Source organism: Lactuca sativa, chromosome 5 (assembly GCF_002870075.4).
Source record: "Lactuca sativa cultivar Salinas chromosome 5, Lsat_Salinas_v11, whole genome shotgun sequence".
Taxonomy (NCBI): Eukaryota; Viridiplantae; Streptophyta; class Magnoliopsida; order Asterales; family Asteraceae; genus Lactuca; species Lactuca sativa.
Window position 1 is genome coordinate 43703184 of NC_056627.2, and position 23546 is coordinate 43726729.

At 33.2% G+C, this 23546-nt stretch overlaps 1 long non-coding RNA gene across 1 annotated transcript; it reads right to left on the minus strand.

Annotated features, from left to right (window-relative positions):
• Window positions 1–14810: 14810 nt before the first annotated feature.
• On the minus strand, window positions 14811–15712 carry LOC111911443 (uncharacterized). The gene is made up of 3 exons (XR_002856863.3): window positions 15579–15712; window positions 15230–15344; window positions 14811–15124 (listed from the first exon to the last, which is right to left on the minus strand). It is a non-coding gene; the product is annotated as an uncharacterized LOC111911443 (long non-coding RNA).
• Between the last annotated feature and the right edge of the window lie 7834 nt (window positions 15713–23546).

A 23546-nucleotide genomic window follows, 5' to 3' on the forward strand; every position in this document is an offset into this window, starting at 1 on the left:
ATTATATGGGTGAGCTTTAAAAAGCAAAAACAAATACAAATTGAAATGGAAATGAAAAAAGTATCTATTTGGTGTATAAAGTATCAGTCAACCTACAATTTTAGTCCTTCGACTTGAAAACGATTGCTCTTATCATAGAAACACACAAATGGTTAATGACATACGTACGTACTTAGTTATGACTTATGAGAACTTCTAGAATGGTACTATTAAAATGTTTGCATACATATGTCCATTATTGGTAACATATCTATATATAGGTCTTGTTTTTAATTACAACTACGGGTAACTTCACAAGTAAAGTTTGTGGGATTAAGCGTAGTGCACTAGTGCGTATATTTTTTTTATTTTAAAAGACTTAATCCAGAAATAATAATCACTAATAGCATTAAGCCATTAGCAAGTTGCTAGAGCAGGGAAAAACGTTATAGAGGTTGTAAACCTTCACCTTGGTGGTGGTATCTATAAGGATACAACATAACATGCACATTTTGCAAGCCTAATCACACAATAACCATATTTTATATTATTAAAAAAATAACATGACTATTTAGTTTCGTTCAAAAAATTAAGAGTTTTGAACTCAATTATTACTTTCGAACACAATAGTTGTGGTTCCCTCTACTTAAAGTTATGTGATTTTCAAAAACTAACACTACTTTGAAAATCTTTTTCGAAATTTCTTTGTAAATAACAAGTTCAAAACTTGGAAATGTCTATTGATTTTGTTTTTGTTTGAGCTATAAACTATTCTCCTATCTATCCAATTTTTGGTAGTACAATTTTTTTCATGATCGGAAATCACGAACAATGTTCAAAATCTTGAACTTGTTCGAAAATCATTGACAATAACATGTTTGAGAATCAGGAAAATATTCCCAAGATGAATAACATGTTTGAAAATAAAGATGTGTCCTTTTTACTAATCTTCAATACAAGATTATTGTTATTCATTGAGTGAATGATATATCAGTCATCGTGCTACTCATTTACAGAATAAAGAGCACTTTTCCAATATTTCGGAAGATATTATATTGGAAAATCGGTATTGTTTACATATCTCTTGATTTGATGATTACTAAAGTGAATGTGTGTCGACGACTAATCTTTCATGTGAGTGATCATTGACCAAATGATAAAAAAATCATTCGTAGTATTTTAAAAAATAATGGTATAGACTGTACAGAAAAAATATTATAAAAAAATCTTTCTTATTAAGTAAAATTATGAGATTATTAAATTTAGTAGTATACTGTTGTGCATTAAAGTATAGCTTGTATAATTATGTGATGCATCAAAACATAACTCACACACTTTGTAACATTCGTATTTTTGCTAGACACTTAATAAGATGATGTAATAATCAGGGTCAACAATTATAACATATTTGATATAATAAAGGAAAATTTTGTGAATATTATATGTTCCATGTGTAGTTATTTGTAGTATATGTGCTTATAGTAATATAATAAATAAGAATAAAACATACGTCTAAATAAAAAAAAATAATTAGGACAGATCCTTGCCAAAAGTTGAAGAAGTCCTGACAAGGACTCCGAAGATATAAGGAACGCTTAAATCAGACGTACGACGAAGGAGTTATGATCCGTCGAAGTTTCGCGATTCAAATACGACAACGTGCGTCGTAAAAAGTAAATTTTTGTTAGATTATTTTTTAGCCTTAGTGATCTAAACAAAAGTTATAGTAGTCGTTAAACCGATACCGTGCATATAGAGAACGTCTAAATCTAATTTCATTAGAGGAAGTTATGATTTTTCTAAGATTTAGCGTAGTAGTATACAATTCAAAAATCGAATTTTAGATCGGTCGATTTTTAGCCGAAATAATCTAAACGAGAGTTGAAGATCTCATTGATAGGAGTTCAACGATATTACGACAGTCGAAAATGAATGTCGGATGACAAAGTTAAGCATTTTATACGGGTTTTAACAGTCTAAGCATGTGTAAAATAAATAAAGTCAAAACTAGCCGACATTGTCTAAATGAAAGTTGTAGATCTCGTTGATAACTATTTGTGGATATAAAGTGCATCAAAAACGGAGTCCGTATGAAGAAGTTATGTAATTTTGAATATCTAAAATTCGTCACGCGCGTGTACCTGACACACATACCTTCTAGAAGGGGGCGCCGTGGCTCCAACAAAAAACGGACACGTTTTAGCTGCAGAGAGGGCCGACCAGGCTAGTACGTGGCGCACATTTGGTTTGAGTGTGGAGCGCATATGACAATTTGGCCGTATAAATAGTTGGTTACTCCTGATCATTCCTCACACCCTCTATACATTTCTCTCTCTATTTCTTCCGGTTTTAACCCCAACATTTCCTTAAAATTAGTATCCAGACGAAGCCCTGCGATCCCTGAGTGTCCGACAAGTAGTATTCATCGAATAGGAACTATGCCAGTATAATTTCCATACTTTTTTCTAGGGAATCTCTGTAAGTTAAATTACATTCTATTCTATTTTAGTGTAATTTTTATTTAAATTCATAGTCGTTGTTATGAATTTATAAATAAGGTTTGTCAGTGGTTCCAATTTCATATTACTGATTGATCTACTTACAAGGATGATCTCTAGGATGGATTTAGTGAGGTGTTTAAAGTGAGATTTCCAAACAGAATACTCTGTATACCAAACGGACACTACCTCTGATATGATCCTACCTGGTTGTCTCTTATCAGCTATAGATTAGTAGACATTAGGATTGTTGAGAAATCTAGACTATTAATTATTCATAAGAGATAATAAAATAAAGACTTAGAGAAAATTGAACCTAGGTCATATCAAAGGAAAATCCAAGTGTCGAAGCAAAGCACTGTCCAACTTTCCAATTATCTACTTTTATCAAGTAAGTACATAGGTACTTTCATTTTACAAATAGATATAAAGTATTTAAGATAAACATATGTTATATGTGCCTATTATATGTGTTCATGATATCTATGCTAGATGAACGATCTATACATATTATATTTGATTTAAATTGTATATGTATTTTATACCTATACATATATTGGGTAGAGATGGGTAGATGAAAGATGATAAGAGATGAAAGATGAAATAGACGATGGGAGGCCTTGACTTTAAAGATGATTTAGTCGTCTAGCGGAGTATAGAGGACAAAAACAGACTATTTTAGACAGTTCACTGGAACGCTAGCAGGCTCGCTACTTGTATGTGTTTTTGAACTAAGTATTCACTAGGTGTACTCTATCCTCCCTGGTTGCCTTATTGACATATACTGCTAAGGAATCCCCTGAGCATTATTGTCTATCCTGAAGATGATCATTAGGATAGGTCCCCTGGATTAAGGTGTCTAAGCCAATAACTAAAATTGGTATATTCTTAAATTTGAAGCAAAGTCCTTTTTAGGTTGCCCTTAAAACTAGTATTTGAATAGAATGACTTTTGGAGGAAGATGTTGGATTGTTAATTTATTATATGATTAATGATTTATTAATATATAATATGATTAATATATTAATTGGAAATAGTAAAAATTAATTTGGAATTAATCAGAATATAATTGGAAATAATTTGGGATTAATTAGAATTAATTGGAAGCACATGGACTGAGCTGTAATCGTTCAATAGTTGAACAAAATAGGGTTTCTAGAACCCTCTAGATAGGGCCGAATTTTAGCTTATCTTTTAGGGTTTTAGGATAATCCTATTGGATAATGATACTTGATAATTATCATGAATTTGAAATATTATTATTTAATTCAAGATTCGGGTTTCTAAGGTTATCCTACAACCTATAAATAGGACCCCTTGGGATCCTATTTTATTCAACCACATACACTTTTACAGGAGCCGAAATTTTTCTCAAGCATCCTCTCTCCTTAAGTCTTCTTGCTACTAGTGTTTTGGGTACAAGCTATTAGAGAGATTCATTCCTTTGGTGCTAGCTTTCCAAGATCTAGAAGAAGGATTCTACTTTGATTATTTGAAAAAATAATCAAAAGGTATGTAACCCTAATCTAATATGAATTTCGATTTCATAGCCTCTCTCCTACGGTTTCTTGATATTCATAGTTAGTTGTTATCAATAGAGAAAACATTTATCATTTCTAGGTTGCATGTGAACTTAAGAGTTTATGTGTTTTTCTGTCACATGTTAATTTTTATTACCTAGAAAACACATCAAATATATAAATAAAAGAATATAATTATTGTCGGTTGAAAACCCTATGTGCTTACCAGGCTTCAACGTTTGACCCACTCAGTTTATTGTATCACAGATAGTTGCATAAGAGCACATGTGTGATGATTGATGGGAGATTTATGGATTATAGGCCAGTAGAATAACATAAGTTTGTAAGGTAGTGGCATAATTAAGAGCACATGTGTGATGATTGATGAGATATTTATGGATTATAGGCCAGTAGAATAATAGAAGTTTGTAAGGTCTGTATTATTTCGTTTATGCTTATGTGTTGTATTGACGATGACATCCCAACGTTTATAATATAATTAAAATATATTTCTTTGGAAATGTTTTGATAATATGATTATCATGTTTTTGGGAACAAATTCTGATTTTAAATAAACATAAATAAATCGGTCTTTTTCTGGCTGTGAAATTGGGGATGTCACATGTAACGCCCGTAGATCAGGGCTAGTCAATTTAGAGACGATAAGCGTCAAAAATGACTTTTTTATGGAATATTATTTAGTAGGATTAATCTTAAATAAGTTATAGTATATGTTACAAGGTTTCCGAATATATAAAGAACGTCTAAATCCGAGTTATAACGAAGAAGTTATGACCTGTCGAAGTTTCGCGACAGAACCGGCACGACACAGCGCGACGTAAATAGTGAATTTACGTTAGAGAGATATTTATCCAAAACAATCTAAATGAGAATTGAAGATCTCATCGATAGTAGTGCAATGATGGAAAGACGGACGAAAACGGACGTCAGACGAAGGAGTTATGAGTTTATAACGGAGTTTTCCTATCTCGGCCTACTAAAAATAATATATAAGTAATATAATTATAAAATATTAATAATAAACTCAAAATTAGCCAATGCAGTCTAAATGAGAGTTGTAGAGCATAATCTCACCTTCGCGTCGATATAAAGAACGTCGAAAACGGAGTTCGTATACGAAAGTTATGAATTTCTGAAGTTCGGGGCGCGAAACCCCAAAACTGTTAGATACCACGACGTGGAAAGCAGTGCCACGACGTGGCCAGTCTTCTGACACCTCCGGGAGTCCCCCAGATGCAACTTGCGATGATGCATGCAGTGACGACCAAGCCCACGACGTGGAAAAAGATGTCACGACGTGGCAAGGGCCAGTTTTGCCCTATAAATAGATTTGAAGGGCCAATCAAGTTTGTTTACTCATTCTCTCATCTCTCACCTGTATTGAATTGATTTATGTGCAAAGAAGTACCCCCGAAGCCCCGTTATCATCCCGAGACCCGAAGCAAGTCCCGAAGATCCCGAAGAGCATTATTCCCGAGCCGAAGCTCTGCCCGCGAGGAGCCCGGTTTTTGTGAAGATCTTCCAGATCTACCGAAGAATACTACTTCTGCAAGTCGTAGTGCTGTCTGATCATCTTCTGATCAAGTGAGTGTATAGTCCCTTTCACAAACACGTTTTTAATACAAGTATTGTTTGAATGTATTAAGTATATGTTTTGTGTGAGTGTATAGTCCCTTTCACAAACACGTTTTTAATACAAGTATTGTTTGAATGTATTAAGTATATGTTTTGTGTGAGTGTGTAGTTACTTTCTTCTAACTCATAGATAGGAGTTAATCTCTATGAGATACGTGTTATGTGTATGTGTCTCATCTATTATTTGGAATGTGTATTGGATGAACATGCTATACAGTTTTTAAACTATGTATAAAAGTGTATATTTATATCTACGAAAATGTTGGGTAGAACATGGGTAGATGGGATAGTTGGTGACTATGGAGTTAGCGCCTATTGTATAAACCTTGGTGACTATGGAGTTAGCGCCTACTGTTAAGTAAACCTTGGTGACTATGGAGTTAGCGCCTATTGTATAAACGTTGGTGACTATGGAGTTAGCGCCTATTGTATAAGCCTTGGTGACTATGGAGTTAGCGCCTACTGTTAAGTAACCCTTGGTAACTATGGAGTTAGCGCCTATTGTATAAACCTTGGTGACTATGGAGTTAGCACCTATTGTATAAACCTTGGTGACTATGGAGTTAGCGCCTATTGTATAAACCTTGGTGACTATGGAGTTAGCGCCTATTGTATAAACCTTGGTGACTATGGAGTTAGCGCCTATTAAGTAAGCCCTGGCAACGATGTGACTTCGTGCCTATACCTCAGGTCAATCCTTAAGAATGAAGGATAGATGATTCTTAGGGTAGATCCTTAAGATAAATGGAGATAATGGGGATGGGTAATTGGGTTGATTGTTTGATGATTAAATATAATAAATATATTATTGTGGGTTGAAAACACTATATGCTTACCAGGCTCCCAAGCCTGACCCACTCAGTTTTCTTTGCATTACAGGTAATGGCACAAGAGTATAAGTTGGTGGACTTGACGAGAGATTTTAGATTATAGATAAGTAGTTATAAATAACTGTTGTAAGGTCTATTTTATACTGTTTATGCTTTTGGTCTGTATCGGAACATGACATTCCAAGATTTTGTTATTTAATGAAAATACATTTCTTTAAAGATATGTTTTGATAAATTCTTATCACATTTTGTTTTGGGAACAAATTCCGCAACCGTTTTTTTAAACGATTACTCTGATTTATAAAACAAAGCATAAACAAATCGTTCTTTTCTGGCCGTGAAATTGGGGATGTCACATCACACACATATTAAAAAAAGTTGCAATAACTTTATAAAAACAAATCAAGTACACACCCTTTTTATAAAAGACTAAAATCTAATATGTAACACCCGATCTTTTATATATTAAAATATTATGGTTTATAAAACATTTGTTGTTAATACGTCCTATTTATAAAATATGGTCCCTAAATTTTTTTTTTTCATTTACAAATTCATTTTTAAAAACATTATTTTGGGTATTACAAACGATATAAATAAACCATAGTAAAGCTGCAAGGTTGCTTACAATAGGGAAGCTATACCTAATTTCTATCCATAGGCTCTCTGCTATCAATCTCAACTAAGCACTCTAGGCTATATCTAAATACCTGGAATACTTGACATTTAAACAATTACGTAAGACAATCATTGTCTCGTGATCTACATGGGTTTAAACACATAATCAGTATCAAAAACATTTGATAAAACTATTATGTGACATGTATTTATAAACAAAATGCAAAGCATGTTATGGATGTCCTCACTAAATGCAATTTTCCCGGGCCTTCCCGAGTTTTAACTATCTTGTTGAATCAGATGTCTATAAAGTCCACCCCAGATTGGGCTAGTCACATAAGTGACAACATTGGTCATATAAAGTGATGATAATATACATCCCTAATTGGGATGATCATTGCAGTGACAAAGTTGTCCCTATGCAGACCCTTGGATCTAGCCGACACTATCACAAAACTATGCAATTCACTCATATGATGCATGATCACCATTGTTCTTTTACTGACTCAATCACACAAAAATAATTGATGTTATGATCATGTAATTGTAATAATAACATTTCATAGTAAAATTTTCAAACATAATATAACTTTAAATACAATTTTTTTTTCAATAATCCATATTACAAATCGTATGTAGCTAACTATTGCTCATAAAAGATCTTCTTTGTTCGAAAATATTTGCCATTCAAAACATTTAACTGGATCTTTAGAAAAAGATTCCATTTAGTTGCTATCTTGGATTATTACTTTTCAAGCAAGAACCATTCCTAGATATTTCATAGAAAAACTGTACTAATATGTCATGTACCCCAAAGGAAAAATCCACATGTACTCACATGGCTAGTTAGTGAAGAATAACTTCCAACATAGCTTCTAGCCTTACGCTATCTCTTAGCTTAAACAATGGTCCAACCTATATAGATAAATACCAAGCTCCTCAGAACTTGTCTCAATACACTTATGAGCTTATTTATCATATCTATTAAAGTGACATTTGTCTAATCACTAACACAACTGGGTAACCATTTGTTACCAAATCACTAAGCCCCTCAAAAACAATACCCAATGGATTAACTTCATAAGCAGATAGTCCTATCTTATCGTTGGAAAATCCTATAAACTAGGTTTACAACCCTTGTATCCAATCGAGAGTTCCAACACGAAAACTCTTTATCAAATTTACCAATTAGTTCATAATAACACCGTATTACGAACATTAATCCTATATCGGGTTTATCAATCCTTCATAAATCAATACTTACATAAATAAAATTATGTATTAACAATCGAAAGGATACCTTAGCCCAACGAAAGTCATACCAGTGCTAAACACCCTCACGATCTCCGTCTTTAAGCCATAATTATCACTCATCGACTCTGGTCTTAATTCATGTATATTAACATTAAAACGTCTATCAGAAGGATAAACAATATTGTGTAACCGTTCGGAGCTCTCTCGAAAAAATTATTCAATAAATGACACTTCGATCTATTTAAAGTAGCCGAGAAGTCGGTGGATGCACCGCACCTTTTTGAGGACATGTCGTGCCTTTCTAAGGATGCGTTGCTCCTAAGGATACTTGTCAATTCTACACACGTCGTGTGCTCTCATTCTTCCACATGTTACACTCTTTCGACATGTGTTTCTCCACGAGTACGTTGGGCGCGCCATGCCTTTAAAGAGGCGCTCCACATCTTTCTGATATTCTTCTGACTTTTTAGAATGGCAACATACTTTTCAAATGGCCATAACTTTCTTATACAATCTCTGTTTTGACAAACTTTATATCCACGAAATTGTCTCAATGTGAACTATAACTTCTTATCATTACTCCTACGTAGAGTAAATTGATTCTCAAATTTCCATGTCATTACACAATATATCTAATGCTTCAAACCTAAAGTAGTTATAAGGGAATATATCTAATGCCTCTAGAATAAAGTAGTTATAAGGGGATCTATGGGATGAAGTATCATTCATTTTAAATTTCAAAAAGTCCTCATAAACCTTGCTCAATACGCATAAATAGGTTTATAATATAACATCCCAAAAACTTAAGCCAAATCTTTTGTTTTTAAAATAGAATAATAATAACATTCATCCTTTTTAAAATTCACATCACAAAACCATAATTTGCAAAACCAAAATCCAATGTATCCAAAAACCAATGTTTAACATAATCATGGACAAATTTAAGAAAGAGTTATTACTGACGATGCGTGTGTGGTGTAGTCAAGCTGAAGCCTTTCCTCGATCATAGGAAGTACCTAAAATATTTAATGGTTAACGGTCGCACCGAGACTTCGGACCAGTCGCGTTGTGATCCTTCAAAGTGTCGCGTTGGGAACCTAGTAAAAGAACCAAATTTCTTAAAGTGCTAAATCCATAACTACATATGTTCCAAGTCTTAAATCTGAGCCTCCACAATGTCTTAATGGATAAAGTTTCCAACTTTATCCATTCCAAGGGTGTCACACCCCCAAACCAAGCATGGAGGAAACGTCCGGGGGTGGAGGACTTCATGTATAGTATCATAACAACAATGGCAATAGTGATGAAAGTAAACACAAATCAACATATATATATAATTGAAAGAGTTACATCATTGTAGGAATTACATGTTTCAAAATCAATTACAATATGTTGACAAAATATGAAATGTTTGACGCCTTAACGTCCCATCCTCAAAATGCACTTGATTTCCTGTTTAGTGATTTCCTGAGAATACAAGTTATTTGAAAAAGTGTCAACACAAAGGTTGGTGAGTTCATAAGAGATTTCGTTAGAGAAGTAAACCGTTTTCCTTATAAAAGCGATAGAGTATGTATCCAGAAAATCCAATATTTTCTTTAATATGTATATGTAGTCCTAAATCCCAGGACCGAGAAATAACAAGTATTTGACATACTTAAAGATATAAAAGTGGTTTTAAATCGGCATAAAACCCTTTTTGATTTATAAAAAGTCCCGTAAACTTTATGTATTGTTAGCTCCCTATGTGAGTCGCTATAACCATACTATGACTAGAGGTAACCTGCACAACGTCTTTCAGACGCCCTGATCCTATGACTCTTGTCACCCGCAGACCTGCCGGTCTGGCTGTAGCTAGCAGCGAGGTGTGGGATGTCAACCCCAATATAGATCTATAAATAATTATCACGCTCTCCCTACAAGAGATTTTGGTTATAACTTACAGGAATTTGGATCCCGTACTCGGACGTACGGGGAGAGAATGTCTCACAACCTGAGTTTAACAAGTTTACGTGTGGTGTGCGTGAGTGTAGACCCTTTTTGTATAAATGTACCCTTTTTGTATGAGTGTGTTATGTGGTGTATCATAAACTATACCTATTATAGTTTATCAAAACAAGGGTAAAAGTGGTAATGTACATAAACTATACTTAACATAGTGTATTCGAATGTTTGTATGTAATAGATGTACTTTGATTATAACAAATTGTTATTTCTATGCTTTATCTAGAAAAATCCATTTGTTAACTGATGTATGTATACATACTAAGACAATATTGTCATATATTGAAATAACATATAATCACATAAAGATATACACCTTGCTCAACATATTACAAGGTGAAATGAAATTAATAGTATTTTTTTGTTGATAACATTTTCTATCCCTATTCTTAGAAAATTTGTAGAAAAATCATCAAAGGTCCAAATCATAATCCAAAAATTCTGAGAGTTTGGAAAATGAGTCTTGTTTCTCCATAATTTTGTTCATGATTTTTATTGACCTCTAACATGTGTGAACGAGTCCATAATCACAGACTGGTCCGGATTGATGTTTGAAATGATAGGCAGTTTTGTAAAAATCATCATAAATTTTAGAAAATTCGTATGGAGATGTGAAAGTAGTCATTTTAAAGGTAAGAACTTGAAATATTTGCACCTAATACAGTTTTGAAAACTAAAATGTTTAAGTTGTCCAAAACAGTTCGTGAATGGAGTCCAACTTTTCTGATAAAGGCTGTTAGAAAAGTTTAGTTGTGTTCATGGTGTTTTAACTTGTATTCCCCCCCCCCCCCCCCTAAAACTTTAGAAAACATGAAAATGTAGGGGTATGAACTCACCTTGAGTGATTTCAGTAGATGATTGTTGAAGAATGGAAGTGTTCAACTCAAGAACACTTGAAGATGCCTTGAAGATTTTCGAGAATCTAACATTAAAGTGATGGAGTTTGTGTAAGCAATCGATGATTGGAGTAGAATGAAGTGTAATAATCTCATGGAGGATGTTAATACTTACCAAAGGTAGAAGAAAATCTTGGAGAATGGCCTTGAATCTCGAATTTTAGAGAGAGAAAATGAAGTTTGATCTTGATGGAAGAATGAGAGAAAATGAGAGAAGTTAGGAGAGAGGATGGATGTTCCAGCCTTAAGGACGTGGGGAGGGCTGGTAAATGAGTGGAAAGGACATTGAAGTGACCTAGGTAAGGTGGGGAGGTGTGGCTAGTCATAGAGTGGGTGTGGGGGTGGTTGCTTGTGTCATAAGGTAAGACAAAGTCAACACTCAACCTTTGTACTTCACCCACTCATTTCTTGGATAATATTTATATTAAAAACATGATTAATCAATATTTAGGGGGCCTTATATGTTAAAATAAAGTTTTGGGTGAAAATCCCGCGTTAAAACGATGAAAAACGAAGCTAAAATAAAGTCGTAGTCGAAAACCAGGAAAAACTTAGTTTTCTGCGAGGCCTCTCGGTCCTGGCCGAGGTTCGGTCCTCTTGATGCTAGGCCCGAACGCGAAATGGAGTGAAAGCAGCAAGGAGCAAAATGGAGAGAAGGTGACTTCGGCCCGAAGGCTTCGGGTTCGGTTTCTTATGCGAGGTTCGGTCCGAAAGGGGAGGGTTCGGTTCCTTAAGGTTGTTTTTCGCGTAGACTTCCTTTTTCGAGCGGTTTTTGACTAAATTAAGGGTCGGGATGCCCCGAGTGTTTTTAGAGAGATTTGGTAGGGATTTGACATTCTTGGAGAGATTTGACATTCTTGGAGAGATTTGGGAGAGATTTGACATTCTTGGAGAGATTTCACATACGGAGAGAGATTTGGGAGAGATTTGATATTCTTGGAGAGATTTGGGAGAGATTTGACATTCTTGGAGAGATTTCACATACGGAGAGAGATTTGGGAGAGATTTGACATTCTTGGAGAGATTTGGGAGAGATTTGACATTCTTGGAGAAATTTGGGAGAAATTTGACATTCTTGGAGAGATTTCACACGCGGAGAGAGATTTGGGAGAGATTTGACATTCTTGGAGAGATTTCACATATGGAGAGAGATTTGGGAGAGATTTGACATTCTTGGAGAGATTTGGGAGAGATAGAGTGAATACGATTGAGAGAGGTTTCGTTTGTGACATTTTTGAGTGTACGGCTTCGCAATGCAAGTTCCGCAAACCTCATTCAACCATGTTTTAGGATCTTACACACTCCAGATGAGTATGCAACATTGGTTTATCGGTTTGGTTCATTGTTTAGCACTAAGGCTAAGGAAAATTAAACACACGAATTTTCCAAGTGATATTTTCTCATTAAAATAGTGAGTTATACAGTAATTACATAACACAAACCCTAATATACAAGGTTTAATTGAGTTGACCGGTTTGACTCAATGACTTTGTTCGACTTTGACTTGACCCGAAATTGACTATTGTCACAAAGGGCTTAATACACCAAGATCTCAACCCCTATGTCTAAATATTTACTTATAATGCTAAAACCAAGTGCACGGCTCAAAGAAAGCACATGCATGGTCTCATTATACATCAAGAAAGATCTAAAAGCACAAAACCTTATCAACATGCTCTAAAGTTCCTTAAACTTCAATAACATTAAGATCTAGGACAAAGGAGCTCTTAATACTAACCAAAAGTTTGATCGAACATGCAAGAGACAAAAAGATAGGATCTTGAATACTTACAAATCTAGGAGAGGCAAAAAGAATGTAGACAAATTTTGTAGATTGCTTCCTTGAATACAACAATGCACATTCTTTCGCCAAAATCACACCAAGAGTCAAAACTAGAGCACCAAAACAATTCAAGAGGCTAAGGTTTGGGAGAGATGATGCTTTGAAGGGTGGAGGCTAAGGAAATGACGAAATTCTAGGGCTTTTTTGCCCTTAAATAGGCCCAAATCTTGAGGCTTCTAGAGGTTGGCCCATTAGGCCCTTCATGCCACGAACCTCATTAAAGGTCGTGTCGCTACCAACTCACGTCGCGACACAGATATCGCCACGACGCTACTAATGAAAACCCCCAAAATTTTAATTAGTTTAATAAGAAAATATTACCTGATAATTGATGTTACATATAAGTTATACTCGATATTCATAAGAAAAGCATGAGTTTAACATACTATATCTTGAAGGATAACTTCTCTGTAATTCTAATTAACATTTTGATCTCAAAGTACTAGGGTGAGCCAATAACTTGACATTAATAAACACCATTTACGATTTACAAAAAAAAACCCATTTTTTTTTTACAATTACACAATGAGATATGTATGCTTTTAGTGTCTTGGCCATTTAATGTAATTTGAATTAACATCAGTGTCAATCGAAATTTAAATTATGATTTAATATAAGATAAGTGGTGCGGACTGCAGAGAGCACACTTGCATACAAGTCGAGGTAGATACCGAATACAATGAAATGCACAAGTCAAGGGGTTGCCTTGCAGTGGTTAATGAGAAAACTCACTAGTATGGTCCAAGGGGTAGAACACCTAACCATGACATAGAAAAAATAAACAGATTTTAGGTTTACTTAGGGACAACTCAAGCTGCAAAGCTATTAACAGACGATGTTGCATAGGCAATTTGGAGTCATGTTTTATGTCTACCTTAGTTTTGGCAAACAAATCAAGTAGTTTGTTGTTTTTCCTAAAATCGCTTTTAACGATAAACTATATATTTTTCGTTCATCTTATCCAATGTTTTAAAACCGGGTCGACCCGGCCGGTTCAACCGGTTGGACCGTGGCCCGGGGTAAAAGGCGGGTCAATTGAGAACGGTTTTTTGTAAACATACGGATCGGATCGAACTGGCCGGGTTTCCCCTGAATCGCGGTCGAACCGTTTATGTCGAACTGGTTAAAACCAGATTGACCCGTTTTGATAGGGCTTTGATCGATTAATTGATCATTTCTTCTCCTATCGACTATGAAGGTGACCGTTTTGGTTAGCTTACTAATTATTTATTGTTAATTGATCACTCTTTCAAGGTTTCTAATTGTGTAGATTATGTAATTAGGATCCAATTAACATATGTTATTCATGGTCGGTCCAATGGTTTTTCATGCCCAGGGCGAGAAGAATAGATGTTGCCCATATGTTTGTACTGAACGATATCGTTTATATAAAATCTTTTATATTAGGCAGAATTACAGTAAAAAAAATTATTTAATTAAATTCTATATAAGTATAACTTTACATTTGTACCCTTCAAAAGTAAATACATTATCAGAACATTTTTACCCATTGAGAATATATCTCACACTATCTACAATAACTAAGCCAAAACCAAACTATGCATGTCCTATTTCTGAAAATTAAAACAAGATATTAATAATTGATTAAATAATGACGAATCCTTAATCAAGTTTAAAATTTTGAAGGACTACATATATACGTGGTAATACTTATATGTTAGCCAAAAAGGATGAGTAGTCTACAAAATTAAGGAAGTTGCTTTGAACTCCAAATCTCCTATCCAAATATCCAAATGGTCAAGTAATCAAGTGGACAACAGGTTTCTAAATCACAGTAGTTTCAAAATCACAGCAGGTTCAAATAATTGGGGAGTTCTTTCTAACAGCTAAAAGATTTTTGATTTCTTATTTAAGGAAAGAACGGAGTATGAATTACAACCTGAACAAATGAATCAGAAAAACTAACGAATCAAAAAAACTAATCAGAAATTAGAATCCATTTTTCTAAATACTTGCAAAGTATATAGCTCCACCAAACTCTAAACTAAAAAAAAACTCCTTAGTCCTGAATCAAAACACAAAAATATGAAAATAAATACACGAACTCTAGAAATCCGAAAATCATAAGTCTAGAAAATAAGAAATTATAAGTTGGGCATAAAAATTATACCTTGAGTCTAATTATCAACCAATCAGAAATTTAGAAAACCCCTCTTTTCTCTTAGGACTCTTTAGATTGCAGTCCTAGAAATCAGGAATTGGAGAATCCACAACCAATTCGATATCTAGAAATTAGAAAATAGAGAAATTAGAGAAAGTAGAAATCAGATTATGAGGGGGTGAGTGATGAGTGAGGTCTGATGAGTTTAGATAGCAGAGACATTAGCAAAGTCATGGAAATAGGGACAGGGAGGTGTATTCAGAAATCGGGAGACGAGAGAGGAGAGTTTAAGAAAATTATTGTTCTTCTTGTGTTCTTGACATAAACAGTACACATGGAGAGAGTATATAGTTATTACCTATCCACATAAGTGCCTCTTGACAAATCGATGATCGGAAAAACCAATCGACTCATCGTCTTCTTCAACTTGACCTTTCGTCTTTCTAGGCAGCGACAGGAAAGACGAGAACCAGACTCCTACTCACAGTCTTGAAGGCGACGCAACCGATAGCAGGGGATGCTGAACTTATTTGGGCCGCCATAGTAAACGATGAGCTAAACTGATGCCCTCTCCTCTTTGATGCCATGGGCCTTCGCCCAACTCGCCCATGTGTTGGGCCGGCCCTGATGTTATTGATTATAACATTGTTTTTCAATGCAATTAAATATGGAATCAAAGAAAGAAGAATCATTACAAGCACAATCTATAACATGTTTTGATATTTTTTCAATGTTTAAACTTTGAGGACATCAAATTATTGGTTTTATATGTTTATACATTATACATGAAAGTAAAAATATATGAAAATAGAAAAAGACCATAAACCGGGTTAACCCGACGGTTCAACCGGTTGAACCGTGAACCGGTCATCACACCGGGTCAACTAAAAACCCGGGTTTTAAAACACTGATCTTATCTGAATTTTAGATGAATGAGTAGATATATTCATATTTTACTAGTTTTGGAACTCTTTGATGATCCTTAATGTTCAATACTTTACGGTAACATTACTCTCTTTTTGTGTCAAATTGAAAGTGTATATTGGATTATCACAAGATTAAATTTCACCTAACTCAGTCAATACAAGGGATAACGAACTCTTACGATCGATCAAAAATTTAGAAATTTGTTGATTACAAAATCAGTCATGTTTCCTACCCAGATCTAACATGAAATACATGTATGGGGTTCAAATTGGATAACAAGACCAATAAAGAACGAGTAATTGAAATATTAAATGACATTGTTCTTGCTAGGTTTTTTTATTCTCCCAAATTATCGGTTCCATTTACTAAACGTAACTTGTAATGTTATGAAATGCTAGAAACATATACATGCATGCAAGAGAAACAGTCAACATGGTGGAATATAAGGCCATAAAAACGACATACATCAAAACAATCTGCGATCGATTTTTTTTACCAAACATACAATCTAAGATCGTTTTGCCATTGCATGCCTTTTGGAACAACAGGCGCATATATAAATAAATGTCAAAAAACAAACATATAGTTTTTTATGTTAGGAAATAGAAACACACACTTATGGATCAAACTCATGACATATATAAGGACCATTATGTAGGTTGGGAAATATCTAGTGGGTGAAATTTAAACATATTCAAAAGTACATGGAATGACTTTGTTTGGTGGTGGTATCTTCAAAAGGTTTTTCTTTCGGGATACTATAAACCGTTGTATAATATTGTATGCACTTTTATTTACAGTATCTTAAATACTAATTTGAGCCTTTTTTTTTACTTACATTTATACATATGTACGTTTATATTAAATACACTTTAATCTTTATAAAATTTTGTACGTACAAAATAAAACTGTAAAGTTGAAGACTTTAACCATAAGAAAACTTAGAACTTATTAATATAGCCATATTTTCAACACTGTTGATTTTTTTCAGTATTTAGTATATACCCATATGTAATATGTAGTTTTTATGTATAAATAAAACTTATAAAAGAAAAATAAAAATGAAGAAGGGGAGTTGGTTCCTTTAATTGTGGTTGGACAGAGGCCTTTGGTTCAGAGTCCACGTGAGGTGCTCTTTTTTATCATTCAATCCATAAAACAGTGGTGGCTCCCACGCTACATGGTCTGGGTCCCACCCGTCTTGACTTAACGATTTCAGTGATACTGATTGTTTGTAGTTCTGTTAACTTTTAAATTTTGAGAAAAGAAAATTTGCACTGAAAAGAAAAATCGAAATAAGGCTATGCCGCTTATTAGTTATTAGCCTACACTAATCCCCGACCACCACGTCCAACCTTTATTTTTTCTAAAAACACACCAAGTCTTTCTTCTCTCTACATAAAAAGAAACATCAAAACTTTCTCAAATTCAACTACAAATGGACCCCTTAGTAAACACGCCATCTAATCCTATTGCACCATTTTACTATATTTTTTAAACCTAACCACAACCATATTACCAAAGTATGGAATCATGGCATGAATATGTTTATCACCATGGGGTATACCAATTTACTTGTCACCACAAAATATTTTCCAAATGCTTTTCCTATTACAACCCCAAGTGTCATATATATTGTCACCCTTATTGCAAACACAATATTGTGAAGATACGACAGTACTTGAAACACAATTGGAATCGGGAATCGAGCCGAAATAAAAGGGAAAGAAAAAATTGGACTAGAAAGTTCAAAGCAAATCTGAATGGACTGATTTATTGGTGATTTTAATGTTATCGGCATATATTTGTGTAGTTAGTATTACTATCGAGACATGTTAAGTTCAATATACTTTTCGAGATTGGATGTATGAGGTGCACACTCAGATTAATAAATATGAACTTAGGAATATGGGAGTCCGAAGGCAAAGCCTCTAGGTACAGGGCTTCAAGGGGCAGCACCCTTAACATTAATAATGTGTGGTAATTTTCACATTGTAACCACCATCAAACACGATCTTCAATGTACAAGAGAAAGATGGACGTTGCATGAAGAGGTTACAAGATAGAATAACTGAAACTGATTTTTTCTCTCTGCATCAAACTGTCTCAAAGAACACATAACACAAGCAATGTATTGTGTTTGTGAAACAGATCAGTCATCTGATCAGGTTTGATTTCTTAGAGTATCCGATATGTATGCATTCGTTTAACCCTATGAAAAAGGATCGAGTTATAAATTTTGAAAAGTGTTATATCCATTTTAGTGATATAAATTGCTATTAGAAACCAACCAATAAAACATGTCTTTTTGGTTTTTGTTTTTTGCATTCCAAAGCAAACCAAGAGTGGGGATGGAGTTACAGGCAAGACCAATATGGAGAGGGGAGGAAGGATCAACTAGGGTTTTATGTGATAGTTACTATAAAGTATAAACCCTAAGTTGCCTTTTTTTTTTTTGGTATACATGCACTATTAGCCACACTTTAGGAAAGTCTTTTTTTTTTTTTAACTAAAAGACTTTCCTAAAGAATAAATCATTTTATTAATTTGATATATCAAATAAAAAGTAGGAGGGTATTTAATTTCTCTTACTCAATTGGCTATATCAAATAAATCATTTTATTTAAATAAAAAACAAATCATTTTATTTATTTAATAGATAATAAATAACCAGTTATTTATTTATTTATTCTGATGGATAATTAATATGTTTATAATTTATATATATATTATTTATTTGACATCTTTTAATGTATTTATGTACGACTCCACATGTTTACATATAATAATTAACTCGAAAGTACAGTGTTTCTATTTGCACACTATGTCTAATAGTAAGATCATAGATTTTTGTGAAATTACTTTTTTGTAAATAAAAAGTAGCATTTTAACTTAGTAAAAAAAGATATCCTACAGTACAAATAGTCAACTCTTTTACAGTCGTTATGTTTCCCTTGACATCTTTGGCTACATGCAACAAATTATATGATCGATGTATTTATTTATTGTTTCATATATTTAATTATGAAAGAATATCAAAACTTAGTTATGCATAGAAATGAATATCTAATTATGAGTAATCTTGTTTGGAATTCAGGATCTAAGTAAGACAATTTCAAATGAAGTCCATCATTCACAATCTACAAATGGTATATATGAAATGGTAGTTGATATTCTCTAGTTTCTTGATCAATAGACTTATTATATTCAGGCCGATCAAAAATAGTTTTATACGAAGTCAAATAACATATACTCAAAGAGGTCCCATGTGTAGCAACCTAAATTGGATTTACAAATGGAACTCTATGATTGAAAAATTCAAGAACGATTTATTAGGTTGGCAAAGAAGACGTCAGTTATTTGGGCAAAAGGTAGTTATGCTAAAATCGATGATGAATAATAATAATAATAATAATAATAATAATAATAATAATAATAATAATAATAATAATCTGTAAAATCTTTTCATCACTGTTTATGGCCCCAAACAAATGATCAAGAGGACTAAAAGCATAACCAAACAGTTTTGGGTGACGGCCATAGGTGGGGATGTCTACTAGAGATCACAACCAATGAGTATCAATGATAAATAATCATATATTATGTATATTTATATTTTATTACCAAATGTAAAATTCATTAGTTTTCAACACAACAACGAAATAATCCGTATAAAATATTGTTTGTAAGTTAATTACGTACCTAGTTTACTACAAATCAATCAAAAAAAAGTGAAAAAGCAAACCTTATCCAACAATTAGATAATCAGTTGGGCTTGTTTTAAAAAATAAAACGTCTCGACAACGATTGCATGAAAATTATAATTCATCTCAAAGTCACAAAATTTAGTACACAACAGTTTTTTACCATACACAACAATTCATGTATTATATAGTTGTACATACAACATTTTAAAATACCAATTATTGTATACGGAGAAAAATCATTATGTACAGATCAGCTCTCAGGTGGGATCTCATTATACGTCCATTGCCTTTCTTATTTTAAAAGCTATATTTTTTAAGCTCTTTTATTCTAAAATTTTTGGTTAAATCTTAAGCATATCTAGTTGTAGATTTAGAAGTTATGAGATTCATAAGTTGAAGATGGAATTGGAATGTGATAGTTGGAGAAAATGGAAAGAAGAAAAGTGTAAAGGTGGAAAACATGTGGTGTGTTGTGTGGAACAAAGGGACAGATAGAGGTCCAGTTGAGCAGTGGATCCAACCCCACCAGTGACCAGACCCAGACCCAGCAGGTGGTGGTGGTGAGTCACTCATAAACATAACCCCAATCAGTTTGCCTGCATGTTTTCAGAGCACTGCCTTTTTTGATTATGACACCTCAACTATCTTTCCAATTGTATATATTATATAATTATATATAAAACATATTTACATGTAAACCTAGCTTATATCTAGAATATAATCCTCTTCTTCACAAAGTTGTGTAAGGTTTATTTCATTTTATAATATTTGGTTAAATAATTTATTATTGGTATTTCTGCAATAAATAAAGACCGGTTTTGATATTGTTCGATTATGATTGAATAACATATAGGATATGGAATCATAACAGATGTGGGTGATATGATTCAAGAACATATATTTTGATTTTCATAACTTATGTTTTGATACAATATTTCGAATTCTCAAACTTATAAAAATATATAGACATTAATTTCTTATGAAATTTAAAGATATATGAAATTTGTTTATTATGTTAACGAGATACCAAAAAGTTATATAAAAACATTGGAGATGTTTATTCTTTGAAATCGAAATATAAAAAAAATAGTATTTAAAAATTTTAGGAATTCAAAATGAGTTTTTAAGACTTCCTTCTTGTAACATCCTCATTTTTACGATCAGAATATACCGATTTGCTTATGTTTATTAAATTAGAGTATTCATATATATATATATATATATATATATATATATATATATATATATATATATATATATATATATATAGAGAGAGAGAGAGAGAGAGAGAGGTAGGTTCAAATGTTTCTCATATATATTGTATGTTAGAATGCACCAATAGAATTTTAGTATTAATTATATGTATATTAAATGCTATCCATACTTATAACTTATTCTTATGGAAACTAGGGGTGTTCAAAACCGGATATCCGAAAATTCGGATAGTTGATTATTGATATCCGAATCCGTATCCGAAATTTCGGATATCCGAAATTTCGGATACGGATTCGGATATTAAACCGGATATCCGAATTTTATTAGTTTTAAATAAAGAAAATAAACCCTCCAAGAAAAAGAACGTTTCCGTGCATTTGTTAGGTATAATAAGACTTCATTTGGTCCGGTTAAATCCAAGTTACCTCATGATACCTGAAGATCTTGAAAAATCAAACTTAAATTACTAAAATCAACATAAAAAAGGTAACATTTATACCATCCTCACTTTGCATACCAAGTAAAAATGTTAATAATTTGTCTTTTTGAATTTCAAATGAAAAAACTCAATGCATTAAAACTATTTTTAATAATTTTTTATATTATATATTTCGGATTTCGGATATCCGAAATATCCGAAATTTTCACATTTTAATATCCGTATCCGAATCCGAAAAACCGGATATCCGAATTTCGGGTATCCGAATTTTCGGATATCCGATTTTTCGGGTATTTTCGGATCGAATTTTCGGATTTTTCGGATCGGATGTTCGGATGCGGATATTTTTGACCACCCCTAATGGAAACCAATTAAATTCGTCATTAATGTCAACAATAATATTCTTTTAGAATGAATCCATATCTAGAAGAATGAGAGTGCATTCCAGTAGAATTAGAGTGTATTTCTGCAGAATTAGAGTGTATTCTAGTAGAATACATACTCGTTCTTCATATTCCATATAACTTCATTGTATTTTAAGTGAGTGAGTCCTGAAACAAAATACGAACTCGTATATAAAAACCTAGATGTGAATTCATTCTGAAAGAATGTTATTGCTGACATTAATGACAGATTTAATTAGTTTCCATAAAAAGAGAATTATAATGATGGATATCATTTAATATACTTATAATTATGGAAATCATTTAATATCTACATTTATTTAATTAAATAATTATTTAATTACTAAATTTCTATTGGTGCATTCTAGCACACAATAAATGTAAAAAACAAAATAACCTAACTATATATATATATATATATATATATATATATATATATATATATATATATATATATATATATATATATATATATATATATATATTATGTGGAATTTGTCCCAAGAATATGATAATAGTATTATCAAGACATTTCTAAGAAATGTATTTTATTTATAGAACTCGAGAGGTCATCGTCAAAACAAAAACATAAGTATAAACGAAGATTTACATTTTCACAATAATCTAACAGTCTATATCTCCTTCAATCTCTCAGCATGCATGTAACTTTGCATTAGTTCCTCTGATACACAGAAGCTGAGTGGGTCGGGTTGGAAAACTTGTTGAGTACATAGGGTTTTCAACACACGATAAATGTGTCTACTATCCCGATTTTCAGGTATTTTAATATTTCTTGTATCTTTATCATTAATGGCACTTTTGGTCCATTGGAGAAAAGTTTCACTATTTTGGTCGTACGTTAGGTGTATGTAAGGGTACGCGTAGCATACCCATGCAATATAAGGATCGCGAGTGGCTAGCTAGTACGTTGGGCGTATGTGTGGTACGTCGGGTGTACTAGCCCAGACTCTAAACCCTAATTTCATGGGTTACTCCTTATATAAAGAACATTAAGTCCTCTTTTGGTTACCCTTATCAACCTCCAAACCTTCCCTAAACCCTAATCCCGAGTTTGAGTGATTGTATGAGCCTTGCAAGTTCATTGGGTGTTTATGGTGCATTTAGTTGAAGAATGAAACTAGAGAAGAAGGAGTGGGTGTTAGCAAGCTTGTAGATCTAGAAAACTTCCCTCATTGTGCATCATTTTCAGGTATAAAGTTTGTATATTGGCAAGTCTTTCATTAGATCTCCATGTTTGAAGTTTTAAGAGTTTTATCCCTAAAGATTGGACCTTTATGAGTTTGGGTCACTCTAGGGGTTTGTACATGTCCGTTCATGTATTATAGAACTTATGGATTCATAAAAATGGTAGATTGATCACTTCCTTTGGTTCATGCATGAGCAAAATAGCTTAGAATGCGTTGGGAGTTTATGAATGTTGCTTTGGGACTTTTCTAGCCATGCAAAGGCTTAAAGTTGATAACTTTATGGTTTTAGACATCTTAGAATGGCCAGATCTGTGTTTGGGGGTAATTGTCTTAAGAGATTAAGACACAAGTTGGTAGAAATAGGAACAGACGAAGTACGTTGGGTGTACTCATGGCTACGCCCCGCGTAGCCTATTCTAGCCCCGT